Below are 13,020 nucleotides of genomic sequence, written 5' to 3'. Positions count from 1 at the left end.
GATACAAGAAAAATATACACTCAGATCTGAGATACAAGAAAAAAATACACTCAGATTTGAGATACAAAAAATAAAATACACTCAGATTTGAGATACAAGAAATAAAATACACTCAGATCTAAAATACACCACCGGAGATTTTTTTCATAGCCGGCAACGGCACCGTCGTCCGGTAAGAATCCAATTAGAAACTATTTCTTTCTATGTATTCAACACAAATACAAATACATCTCAAGCAACAATAATGATAAACTCCAGCCGACAACTCCCAAACTTTTGATATCCAGCAACTCCCAGAAAGATCTCCCAAACTTTTAATATACACTCAGATCTGAGAAATACACTCAGAGGCGGAAGTGGCGATGATGTTGGAGGAGGAAGAGGCGGAAGTGGTGAAGATAGTGGAAATTGCAGCATCGAAGTTGGATTTAGCAAGCTCCAATACTTTCCCACAGCCGTCAACGACGAACTCTACCACCGAGATCGGCAATGACACCGGAGCTAGGAGGAGGAAGATAGAGACTGAGAGAAAAAGATAGTATTGTTTTTCATTGAATTGGAGCAGTTAGAATGAACACTGTGATTTGTTCTCCCTAACCCAACAAATAAACACGTTTGAACCAAGTTTTATCAATCAGGACTTGAATACTACAAACCAATGATACCGCTCATGTAAGAATAACACATCAGAAATTTTCAAGATCTCCAGAACTTGAGAGAGAGGGAACAGAGAGAGAGGCGGGGGAGGAGAGAGAAAATGGAGAAAAAATGGAGGGGATTGAGAGAGAAAATGGTTTGAAATACTAAATATAACATAGTTTTACTGTATTAGTTACTTTGTGTAATTGAAATACAACATTTAGCCATAAGTTGTAATTAAAATAATGTGTAGTTACTAAATATAAATACCTCCAAAGTGTTCCCTACACCACGTAAATTTCCCTTTAATGTTTATGTTTATGGGACTAAGGTGCCAATGTAAAGTTTGTGTTTTGGGAGCATTCTTAAAAAACTGAGAGAGCATATGCAAAAGGGTCATATACTCAATTATAAGTGTCGGCATAGGACTATAATCGTAACCATTACTTGGGCGACTGGATATCTTCCCTTGGTTGGGATTATATTATACTAACATATCCCACGTCAAATCCTCATGGCATTTGTGGTGAGGCGACTTAACTTATCAGACCGAGATGGAATGCTATGAGGTACACATGATGATTTTCATGGTTAGGTAAGTGCCTATAGAAACTCCCACCAAAAGATATACATATGTTAAAGACTTCAATTCTTTTATGAGCTCACGAAATATTTTTTGAGTTAGAGTTTCAAATGTCATGTCTCATTCTATGAATGAGGAGTCTATGATGCATATTGAATATTGTACTCACGCCCTTTCTTATAGGTGTTGCATCTTTGTTATGGATGTGCGTATTCAAGATGAGATTGTCACCTGTTAGACATCTCCTTCATTACTCCAGCTTCATTTGGTGAGCCTAATCTCATGTTTGGAAGGTCTTTTGACTATCATGGACTTTGTTTTTTTTTTTTTGGGTATGTCGTGGTTTTATCACCAAAATTTTCTTATTCGACATGTCACAGATGCTCTATAGACATTATGAGTCTAAGTTACGCTCTTTTATCATACTATTGAAGTCTCCAATGTCATGAACAATTAACTATTTTTGGCTATCTAATGTTTTACGATATTTATGCAATTATGAAAATGTTCTATGGAAAAGCTTGATATTCTCTTCTCATGCATGATTATGTCTAGTATGTTGGTTAATTCGGTGGAAGTTTAAGGCACCAAATGTTGGTTCATCCTCCAGTTTTGAAGCGTGACAATAATACAATTCAGTACAACATTATACATTATGAAACAATGGGTAATAACCATCCAAACAAGTTGTTAGTAACAACGTCATTCTCATAAGTTGGAATGAGAAATGGTTCAACATACATTTTACAATTTGTACAGAAAAATGACCATAAAATTTGTTGTGCATTATTTTATTTCTGTAACGACCCGTTTGGTCGTTATAGTCTTTTCGACACTTTCGCCCTTTTCCGAGCTTGGTAGCTCACTTTTGACCCGAGGGGACCGTTGACACGCTTCGCGAGGTGTCTAGATTTGATTCGGGTGACTTTTTCTGAAATTTGGGCTGTAAGCGAAAAAGAGTTGACCCAAAGTTGACTTTTGGGTAAACGGGCCTTTTTCGAAGATCCGCCAATTTCGAGAGGTCCGGATGGCCGTTTAGAACTGGTGTGTATATCTGGTTCGGTTCCCAATGTACCCGGATGTGTTTTGGGACTTAGTTTGGGAAGTTGGAAATTGAGGTATCGGGGGTTGACTCGGTCAACGAGACCTCCGTTGGGAATTTCGAGGCCACGAGCGTGTTTGCAGCATGTTTTTATGTGTGTATGTGTATGTGGTTGGTGAGCAGATGGCCTCGGGAATTAATCAAAAATTCAAGTTGAGGTGTGAAACTTGGGGGGAGTTTCTCGTGTCTGGTGCTCGCTTTGGCGGCACCAGCACCGCGGCAGCAGTACCGCTGAAGTGGTCACCCTGCTGCTGGAGCGGTCCTTGCCAATTGAGCATGATCGTTGTAGCGGTCATGGTACTGCTGGAGCGGCATTAGCGTCGCGAAAGAGGGTGACGGGCAGTTAGTTCATTAAATGAAGTGTTAAAAGCCCTTAGTCTATCATTTAATACCAATTCGAAATTTGAGCTCGTGGGAACTATTCTTGGGGATTATTGGTGAAGATTCTTGGTGGTAAGTTCTCCTAACATTCTTGCTAATTCATTTTCCTAATCATCTTAGAACCCTTTTTTCTTGTTATTTCATTAGTAATGGAAGATTAAAAGTGGGTTTTGAGCGATTTTCCTATCTAGGATTATTAATGATGAAATTGATTGGGCTTATTCTAGATTATGATGTATCTAAGGTTGTTAATAATATATCTCCCATTTTTAGTGTTGAATTCTTGAATCTAAGAGTTAGGGTTTATACCCAAAATTGAGAGTTTTACTTGGATTTCGAAATTGGGTGAAACTTTGAGTTAATTTAGCAATTAGTTGATGGGTTTTGATCACCTATTTTACCCCCGAATTTCCCGTTCTGACCTTGTGGGCCCCATTTCCCCAAATTCTAGGGTTGGGTTTTGACCTAAATTGAATGATAGCAATATAAGTATCGATATTCATGATTTCTAATTTAGATTTCGATTATGCCTAGACTTTCTTGATCTTGAGGCTCAACAGAAGGGGAAAGCGAAGGAGTGATTATTGGTGTTTTGCTGTTCGGCCATCCAGGTAGGTTATGGCTTACCCTTGGTGAGACTTCGTGTAGCGAAACATATATCTAGATTATATTGTCGGAGAAAGCATGTAAACCTTAGGGGATAAAGTTGGGTTGGATATCGTATTAGGTTGGGCCTTGTTGTGTGATTGTGGCCAGCCACCCCGTTGTGTTGTGATTCGATTTGTTCCATTGTTTTGGGCTTGATGCCGCGTAGTGATAGTAGATATCAGAGACTATTTATATATCTTGTTCATGATATTGTGATGCCTTACTTGTTGGCTTGATTTCAAGGATAGTGTTCCATATGACTCGCGTAGTCTTTCATGATTGTCACGACCCGGCTAGGGGCCGTGACGGGTACCCGGGGCTAACCACCGAGCACCACTCGTTCTACTACTCATCATACTCATTAAACGTTCTTTTATCAAATTCATAATCAAATTATAAGAAAATCATCTTTCATTTGAAAACATAAATACTTTTATATACATAAACCTCGTGAGACCATATAACCCACATTGCGTATCTACGAGCCTCTACTGGAGTGCTAGACATAAGGACGAGACAGGATCCCGTCGTGCCCAAAATATGTATATGTACACAAAAGAATAATCAAGGCACCTCCGGGATAATGGAGTGCTCTCAGATCAGCTACTAGCTCCTACGAGTCTGGGTCAAGATCACCTCCCTGTCTACCTGTGGGCATGAACACAGCGTCCAAAGAAAACGAACGTCAGTACGAACATTGTACTGAGTATAAGAGGCATAAACAACAACAATACGTCAATGAGATAAAGGAAGCATCAATAAGGAGCAACTGCATATGACTATCTCTTATAAAAGAAATAACACATGTTGTCTTACTCATAATCATCATCATATCATATATGCATAAATGTATAAGCTGCCCATCCATATCGGATCGGTGTGATAATCATTAGCCTGCGTCCAGGCCTCCCGCGTCCGAGGTACCATCTCATGCCGCCCACTAGTGGTGTCTGCCCATGTCATCTGGACATGGTGTATACGCTGCCCGCCTTAGCGGTGTCTGCTCGACCATGTAGGCGCTGTGTGATAACATCATATACATATCATAGACTCATCATATTCTCATCATACTATTACCACAATGCATGACTGGAAACTTAAGACAGTTATACTCTATCGGGGTGACAAAAGGTCGTGAACCCCCGATTCCATTATGGAGCATTTATAAGTATTCTGCATCACCTTGAAGGAAATAGTATATAAGGTGAGTGTATACAATAAATGACATCATTAGCGTTATAAGGACATCATATCATAAACTTTAGAATCTTTAGACTCAAGCCCATCATCATCATTTTTAGGCTCATAATATATCTCTTATCTCATATAGCTATTCATGAACATAGACTCATCGTTTTCCGGAATGTAGGAGATTCATGGAGAGGGAAGAAAAATCATGCTATAGGATTCATGCCATAGAAAGAAATGACTAGCCTCACATACCTTTTACGCTTAACTAATCTATTGCTTGTTTGTTCTCCTTCAATGCCCTCTTTTCTACCTTCAAGAGAATTCGCATCAACATTAGTTAATCGGCTATAAGAACGTGTTACTATTTCTAGGGAAAATTGGGCAGCATTTCCTTTGTTTCTACTACTTTCCCCATATCATATTTCAACTCCCAAACGTCAATAATAACATTCATAATATCATCGTCATTATTGAATTCCTACAGTTTACTCTCATGGTCATCCATGGTCAAAACCATACTACAATGTTACATTCATTCTCATCTAATGTTTCTCTCATACTCCTAACATCATTCATAACGTGATTACAATCTCAACATATCAAGATTCATGATTCATATTAATCCACTATTCATAATTGTCACTAATCTCACCTTTTGTAATCCATTTTCCATTTTCTTCCATAATCCAAGTGTTTTAACTTTTTCATACCTTAAACAACATAGAATAATCATGAAACTCACCTTTGAATGCGTAGGAATGGGTTTTTGTTGGTAATACTTCACTTGGAGAAAACCCTAACTTCACTTCCAAGAGAATTCTTGACTTGGAGGAACCCTAGTGAGCTTCCTTGCACTTGATTCACTTGAATATATGGTATAAACCTTTGATTTCCCTTGTATTCTTGAAGGTGAAGTATGTGGAACCTTCTAGAGGTCTTGAGAGAGATGAAGAAGTGTGTGGGAAATGAAATTAATGAAGTGGAATCACATTTATATAATTGAACTTACTCAGCCCGTCGGGACTTCCACGGACACTTGTACGGTTCGTGGAACATGGCATGGTCCGTGAAAGTGGTCGTGGTTCACCACCATGGAATACTTAGTTTCTGTTGAGTTATACGGACCATTATACGGTCCGTATAACATTTCACGGGCCGTATAACATGGTCGTGTAACTCACAGTTTTTCCGATGTTGTTTTCGTCGTTTCGTTTGATCTCCAATCCTTATACAACCTTCTTAACACTTGTTTAATACTTCATTAAGGATCTAAACATCCCTATAACTCGCCCTTAAGGCCTTGCCAAACAATTCTTAACGCAATAATTTATGAAACCTCTCCTAAACCTCACTTATACTCCACTTATCCTTATCAATCCTTATCCCATCAACTCATATAACTTAAAGATCTTAACGTACGCATTATAGGACCACTAATTATCCATCTTATAATCTTAAGAACTTCCTGTTATCCTTAAGCTCGCAGTCGTTCACTCACTACACTACGACATGAATTTTCCAAGGTGTAACAATAATATTGTTGGCGTACCCATGCTTGGTACTTGTAATATTGATCTTATTATTCATGTTGACTCATACATCACACGCATTCACATCTCTCATGATATATTGTTGATACATTATTGATATCACTGTGATGAGCTGAGCTCAGTTTCATGAGAGTGATGTGAGTAGTCTGATATCTGATAGTTGTCCTGGAATCGTGGATTGTGTGTGAGTGATGTGAGTAGTCCGATGTCCTATGGTTATCCCAGAATCGTGGATTGTGTGGAGTGATGTGAGAGTCCGATGTCCGATGATTGTCCCGGAATCGTGTATTGAGTGAGCACATAGACTTTGCGGGTATGGGCTGTGTTACCGGGACGTCGATACTTCCGTCCGGAGTACATGTGTACACAACATTGCATTGCATTGGCATTCTTACATCATTGCATTGCATTTTAATTTGGTTTATATTGTGATGATCTGGTGATTTACTTGTGTTGTTGATTTTGGATTGGATACATTGAGCCTTGGTACACTTGGGTTTAGATGCTTCAACCTAGGTGATGACAGGTACTCGGTTCTGGTTTGTGTTTGACTTATACTTGTTGATTTATCTGCCTATCCCGCTTTATTGTCTGAATTATGTTAGCGATGCTTAGTCGGCCGATGATACCTACCAGTACTGTGGTCTTGTACTGACTTGCACTTGCTGCATTCTTTTATGAATGCAGAGTTCCACGGTGGATCTGCTTCCATCTCCCGTGGCTGATAATCGCCATCAGTACCGCTTCGAGTTTCCAGGGTAAGCACGAGACGTTCGCTGCCTTGAAGACTCCTTTTACTATGTCTTACTTTTCCATTCCGAGACATAGACAGATTTGATGTATTATTATATTCCAGACTTGTATATTTTCATTTAGATGCTCTTGTATGAATTAGACCAGATCCTAGGTGTATTTCTTATTTCCGCACTTGCTTCTATATTATTATCGTAAGACTTACGTGAATTACTCTCTTCCGCTTAATTTACTTATTTAATTATGCCTTTATTATCGTTGGGTTGAGGGTTCGCTTACCGAGGTAGGAAAGATAAATGCCCGCACAACTTAGTCAAAATGGGTTGTGACAATTTCATATTTCTTATGTGTAATATAAAAAATATCTTGGGAGTTTGAACATAAAATAAAAAAATTGTAATAGCCTACAAAATCAATTAACCCCATTGCTGCCCAATTTAATTTAGTTAAAGCTTTCAGTATTTAATTGTCTTACTCCCTCTATTCCTTTTTACTTGTTAAGTTTACTAAAAACTAAAGAATATGTCCGCGCTTCGTCCGATCATAAAAATCTCATTAAATTTACGAAATAATATTCTTCAAATATTAAGAAAAAATAAATAAATTCATGTAAAAACTTTTTTAAATTTTTTTTAGAGAAAATGTAAATTAAGTGACAAGATCATAATACCTAAAAATTGGAAGGAAATTGGCAAATAATTCATATAATTAATCCCTTATTAATCTAAAACTTATCCAAATGCACAGAAGTAAATGTGTGTGTGTGTAACGCCTAAAAATTGGAAGGAAATTGGAAAATAATTCATACAATTAATCCCTTATATTAATTTGAAAATTCCCTTAAAATTCATCATTTCTATAATTAATCCCTTATATATATATATATAAACAAATTCAAATAGAAGAATCGCATACCTTGTTTTAGATTATTTTTTTCAATAATGTAAAAAGTGTTTGTAGACTTGCAAATAATTACTTACAAAAGATATGAAAAGACAGACATTACTACTATCACTTATCTAGTCTAGTTAATTAAATTAGAGAATAGAAAGAAACGATTAGCAATAGCAAAACAATCCACACAACATTAAGATTAATTAAGTCTATTTGTTTAGCCTTTCCGAATTCCATATGAAGGCCATGCTATAGGAAAAAAGCAAATTAAGAAATGCAGCAAATAAAAGACAAAAACTTGAAGGAAAAAAAAATGATGAGGGCAGAGAAAGCAAAAACAAAAGGAAAAAAGATAATAAACTAACTGGCCGTCTAAGAAAGGTGTCACGTTACGCTTCCTAAGATAAGAATAATATAAACCAAAGTAATTTGAAATATAAACGGCAGGTGTTCACAGTTGGGTGAAAAACGATATTCTTTTAGTTTGATTTGGTTTAAAATCTTTAAATAATTGACAATATTTGATTATTTTTATTCTATTAATTATTTAGAAAACTCGAAGGAAAAAATTAAACCAAATCGATAAATTACATACTCATGCTTATAATTACATATATGCAATATATTAATTTTTATAAATAATTATAAATAATTTATACTTATTCTTGTCATTAATTTTATCTGTAATAGCTAATGCCTTTTATATATGTTCCCAGAAACGAATTTTATAGCAGAACAATACCTTATTGTTTTTCACCTACTGATATATTCCTCCCAAGCAATTTCGATCCGGAGTGAGATAAGCGAGAAAATTTGAAGGCCATTATTAGGCCCTTTTTTCATACCTAATCTATTCTTTCACCATTTTGGTATAAAAAGGAATAGCAAATTATACTTCCTGTTTCACATTAAAAAGAAAAAAAAAAAAAGAGAGAGAGAGAGAGAGATTGAGTGACGTACGATTATGGACAAATTTAACTCTTTTATGAGACTTTGAGTATGACATTACTTTTTGAAATAAAAATTTTACAAAATAAAAATATAAGAGTGATACAAAATTATGAATAAAATATTTAACAATATTTACAAAATTTCAGTTAAAATCAGCTGAATTTATACATTTGAAATACCACACTTATATATACGTACTTAACTTCATCTTACAATTTTTTTTTTTTTTTTGAATACTTCTAAGATCTGAATTCTATAAGAATAAGTGGGAGTTTGAACATAAGAATTGTAAAGTTTAGAAAATGTGGTATTTGTTTTCAAGTTGAAAATGGTGTTTAGAAATTGTAGTTGTGTTTGGACATGAATACACATTGGAGTTGTTTTTTAATTGCTTTTAGTGATTTAGAGTGAAAATTGTGAAAATAACTTTTGGAGATTTTGGAATTCCGGAAAATTTCGGAATTCAACTTATAGTTGAATTCTATTCAATTGTGACAATTCTCTGTCCACAAAGATTTCCGAAATAATATTTCGGAAAAAAAAAACGCTCCATGCCCAAACGGGCCCGATTCTTAGTTTATTTTGCTCATTAATTAATTAGATTGACTCATTTCAAATAAAATGTGTCACGACAAATAATAAGAGACATATATATATATAGGATATTCATTTGGCCAAAATAGAGAAACAAATTAATACTATAGAAGAAAATAGTCCATAGATACAGTGAATGACCAAAGACTAAAATCTAAAAGAAGAGAATGTTGGTCAAGATGTGTTCAATTTAATTATAAGCTCATATTGTAGACTCACTCACCAGGCTATCTTCTTCATAGGATGAAAAAATGGGCAAAGTAGCTAAAGTTGAGCAAAGAAGTCTTGGTTACGAGAAAAAGTATGCTAAGCCAAAACAAATGGGAGGTAAAAAGATATATCCACCTTTGTTTTTATATAGTTTGTAAGATCATCATTAATTGCCTTTATTTAGTAGCAAAAAATGAAAAGCCAATTGAAATGAGAGGTTTTAAAAATAGAAACTGGAGCATTTCATCATTAATTTTCCTGAATACATGCTCTGCAGTGGAGTAATGAATGTAGAACAGTTTCCATTTTTTTTTTTGTGAGGTTTTATTAAGGCATTTAGTTAGTAGATTATGTATAAAAAATCCAAAAAATTGAGAAAAAAAAATAGGAATGGTGGCCATAGAGAGGTGCTACATCACCTTGTATATACCTAACTTTATATTATATATAAATCTTTATTTCAGTTAATTGTTGTCTTACAAAAACAAGTACTGAAAATTGATTCTTTTGTTCCAACTTTAACTTTAATAAATGCAGAGATAGATTAATGTGGTGAAAGCCACAAATAATAATAAATTGAATCAATAAGTAAAAAGCTAATTTATCATTTTAATTAATATTTTTTAAAGTGGAGTGCGAAAGACAAACATGATAAGTAAAGGGAACATAAATGCCAAGATTGTAAATTTAAAAAGAGTAATAAAGGTTGTTTTTGCCATGAATTTTACTTGGGAAAAGGTTAAAGAACTTGTTAGTGAAAATGATGAGGTAACTAATGATTATTTCACTTAAAATACTCATCAAACAAGTTTTACAATATTACATTAGTTATTCGTAGTATTTATTTCAACAACAACAGCATATCCGGTGTAATTTCACAAGTGAAATTTGAGGAGGCTAGAGTGTATGCAAACCTTATCTCTACCATAAGAGGTAAAGAGGTTGTTTCCGATAGACAATCGACTCAAAGAAAAAGTATATCAAAGCAGTATGGAAAAGAAATAAAGGAAGTAAAAAAGCCACATCAAGATACTAAAGACAACATGATGAAGCATTCCAAAAAAAAAAAAAGTAACTACAACAAAATAGTATTATTTTCAAATTATAAGGAACAATAGATAATAACAGAAATCGAAGAACAAAAAACTACAAGATTACTACTACGACTACTAAAATGGAAGGATAAGCGAGACAATTCAACTACCTACTAGCTATTTACCCTAATCAGTGTCCTTCATGGCTTCCTATCTAAGTCATGCATGACCTCGGTAAGCTGAAGTTGTGTCATGTCTTGTCTAATCACCTCTCCCCGATGCTTCTTCGGCCTACCTCTACCTCTCCTGAAACCATCCACAACCAACCTCTCACACCTCCACACTAGGGCATCCATGCATCTCCTCTTCACATGCCCGAACCATCTCAGACTCGCTTCTCGCATCTTATCTTCCTATAAAGCACTCCCACCTTGTCTTGTACACTCTACCCTCCCCAAACCCCACTTTGTGAGAATATACTGGCTATGTTGTTGTTGTTATAAATTTAATAAAAAGTTAACCTTAATTTCATGTGTTATGTCTTAAAATTTAACAGTACATTACACATTATTTCTGTTATCCTCAAAAATCTAAACTGTTTCTGAACTAAGTAGATTTTATTTTAAAAAGGTTTGGAAGTCATATTTATAATATTATGAATTTGGCAAATTAAGTGTCAGAGCCTGTTTGGCCCAGCAGCTAAAAATCGCTTATTTTGAGAAGTGTGTTTCACTTTTGGTGAGAAGCAGTTTGCTTTTGACTAATTTATTTGAAAAGTGCTTTTGAATGTTTTTAATAAGCAGATTGTGTTTGACTAATCTTCTTAAAAAAGTGCTTTTGAGTGTCAAATTACGAAAAAGACAATTACTAATGAACATTTACTATCAAGATTATTTTACAGAGAGCAATTATTTTAAATATATATTATGAAAGATTCTAATTAAGTTTTTAATTTTATTTAATTAAAATTTAAAAGTACATATTAAAATTTTCAATTAATATAATACATACATAAATAAATAAAAAGATTAAATGTTGATGTAATATCAACACGATGATTTAAATATACTAAAAATATATAACCAAAATAAAATTCAAAATCATTGCACAAATTATAAAAGTCTATTACATACGCGAAAGCTAACTTTATACTATGAAAAATAAGAATTATTAATTAAAAATTAATGAATTAATGAGGGATATATTTGGTAATATGTACATGTGGTAGGGATATTTTTGTCTTGAAAAAAATGATTTTCTGCTTCTGCTTTTTTCAATTTCTGCTTCTCCCCAACTGCAAAAAAACTGCTTCTATTTCTACTTAAAGCAGTTTTACTAATTGACCAAACACCTCAAATTATTCAAAAAAAAAGTTTTTTCTTCACAAAAAAAAAAAAGAAGAAGAAGCGATTTTGGCCTCAAAACCGCTCGGCCAAAAAGGCTCACAATTTGGTAACATTGTTGGTAAGAATAGATTCCAACAAATATAATTTTATAATAGCTAGCAATTAAAAGGCTAATGTAAGTTGTGGTCAGAAGAGTAACAAAAACCAAATCTGGATGTTAGGATCTCTTTCAGCACATTATTAGGTTGAAGCCATATTGATCTTCACCCTCACGTTCCTCTTCATGAGCCTCATAACATTCAATTACTCCATTATGGGCTCCATACTTGTCGTTATAGGAGCTTTCTTTTCCAATTGTAAACTACACAATCTCTATTGGTAAATACTAAATACTTACTCATATCGGATATTTACATCAAACCAATGTAACTTATCATGTTTACGTCATTTAATGAAGTGAATATATATATATATTAATTAATTAATTAATTAATTATGATTAAGTGATAGTTGTATATATTCAAACACATGTATAGATTCATTGGTTTGATATAAACATCTGATATGAGTAAGTTTTTACCATCTCCATTTGACTCATAAACATCCTCATAGTGTCCCTCATCTCCGTCATTATCATGTTCTTTAAATCATAATCACAAGGACCATTTGAAGCTATGGAAGATAGTTCAAATATAAAGAAAGACTTAGCAAAAGGACATCACCAAGGGTGTGTTCGGTATGGAGGAAAATGTTTTCCGGGAAAATGTATTCTTAGAAAATAAGTGAATTTCTACTTATTTTCTCATATTCAGTTGAGTAGTTGAAAATAAGTGATTTTTTTACTTATTTTCTCATGTTCGGTTGGTTGGTAGAAATCATTTTTTGGAAAATACCACCCATGCCCCACAACCCCATCCCCTTCCCCACCACCCATACCACACCAACTGCCACACCCACCACCTACCACCCATCCTACCCACCCCCAACCAAATCCCACCACACAACCACCAACCACTTCATCTTCACCCACCCCACCCCCCACACCACCGCTCTATCCAACCCTCCCACCCACCCCTTCCCAAATTTTATATTTCATATATTTTATTTAACTTTTATAAAAATTGGAAATCTTTTCTTATCCACC

The sequence above is a fragment of the Lycium barbarum genome, chromosome 11 (assembly GCF_019175385.1).
Source record: "Lycium barbarum isolate Lr01 chromosome 11, ASM1917538v2, whole genome shotgun sequence".
Taxonomy (NCBI): Eukaryota; Viridiplantae; Streptophyta; class Magnoliopsida; order Solanales; family Solanaceae; genus Lycium; species Lycium barbarum.
This window is presented reverse-complemented; position numbering follows the sequence as displayed.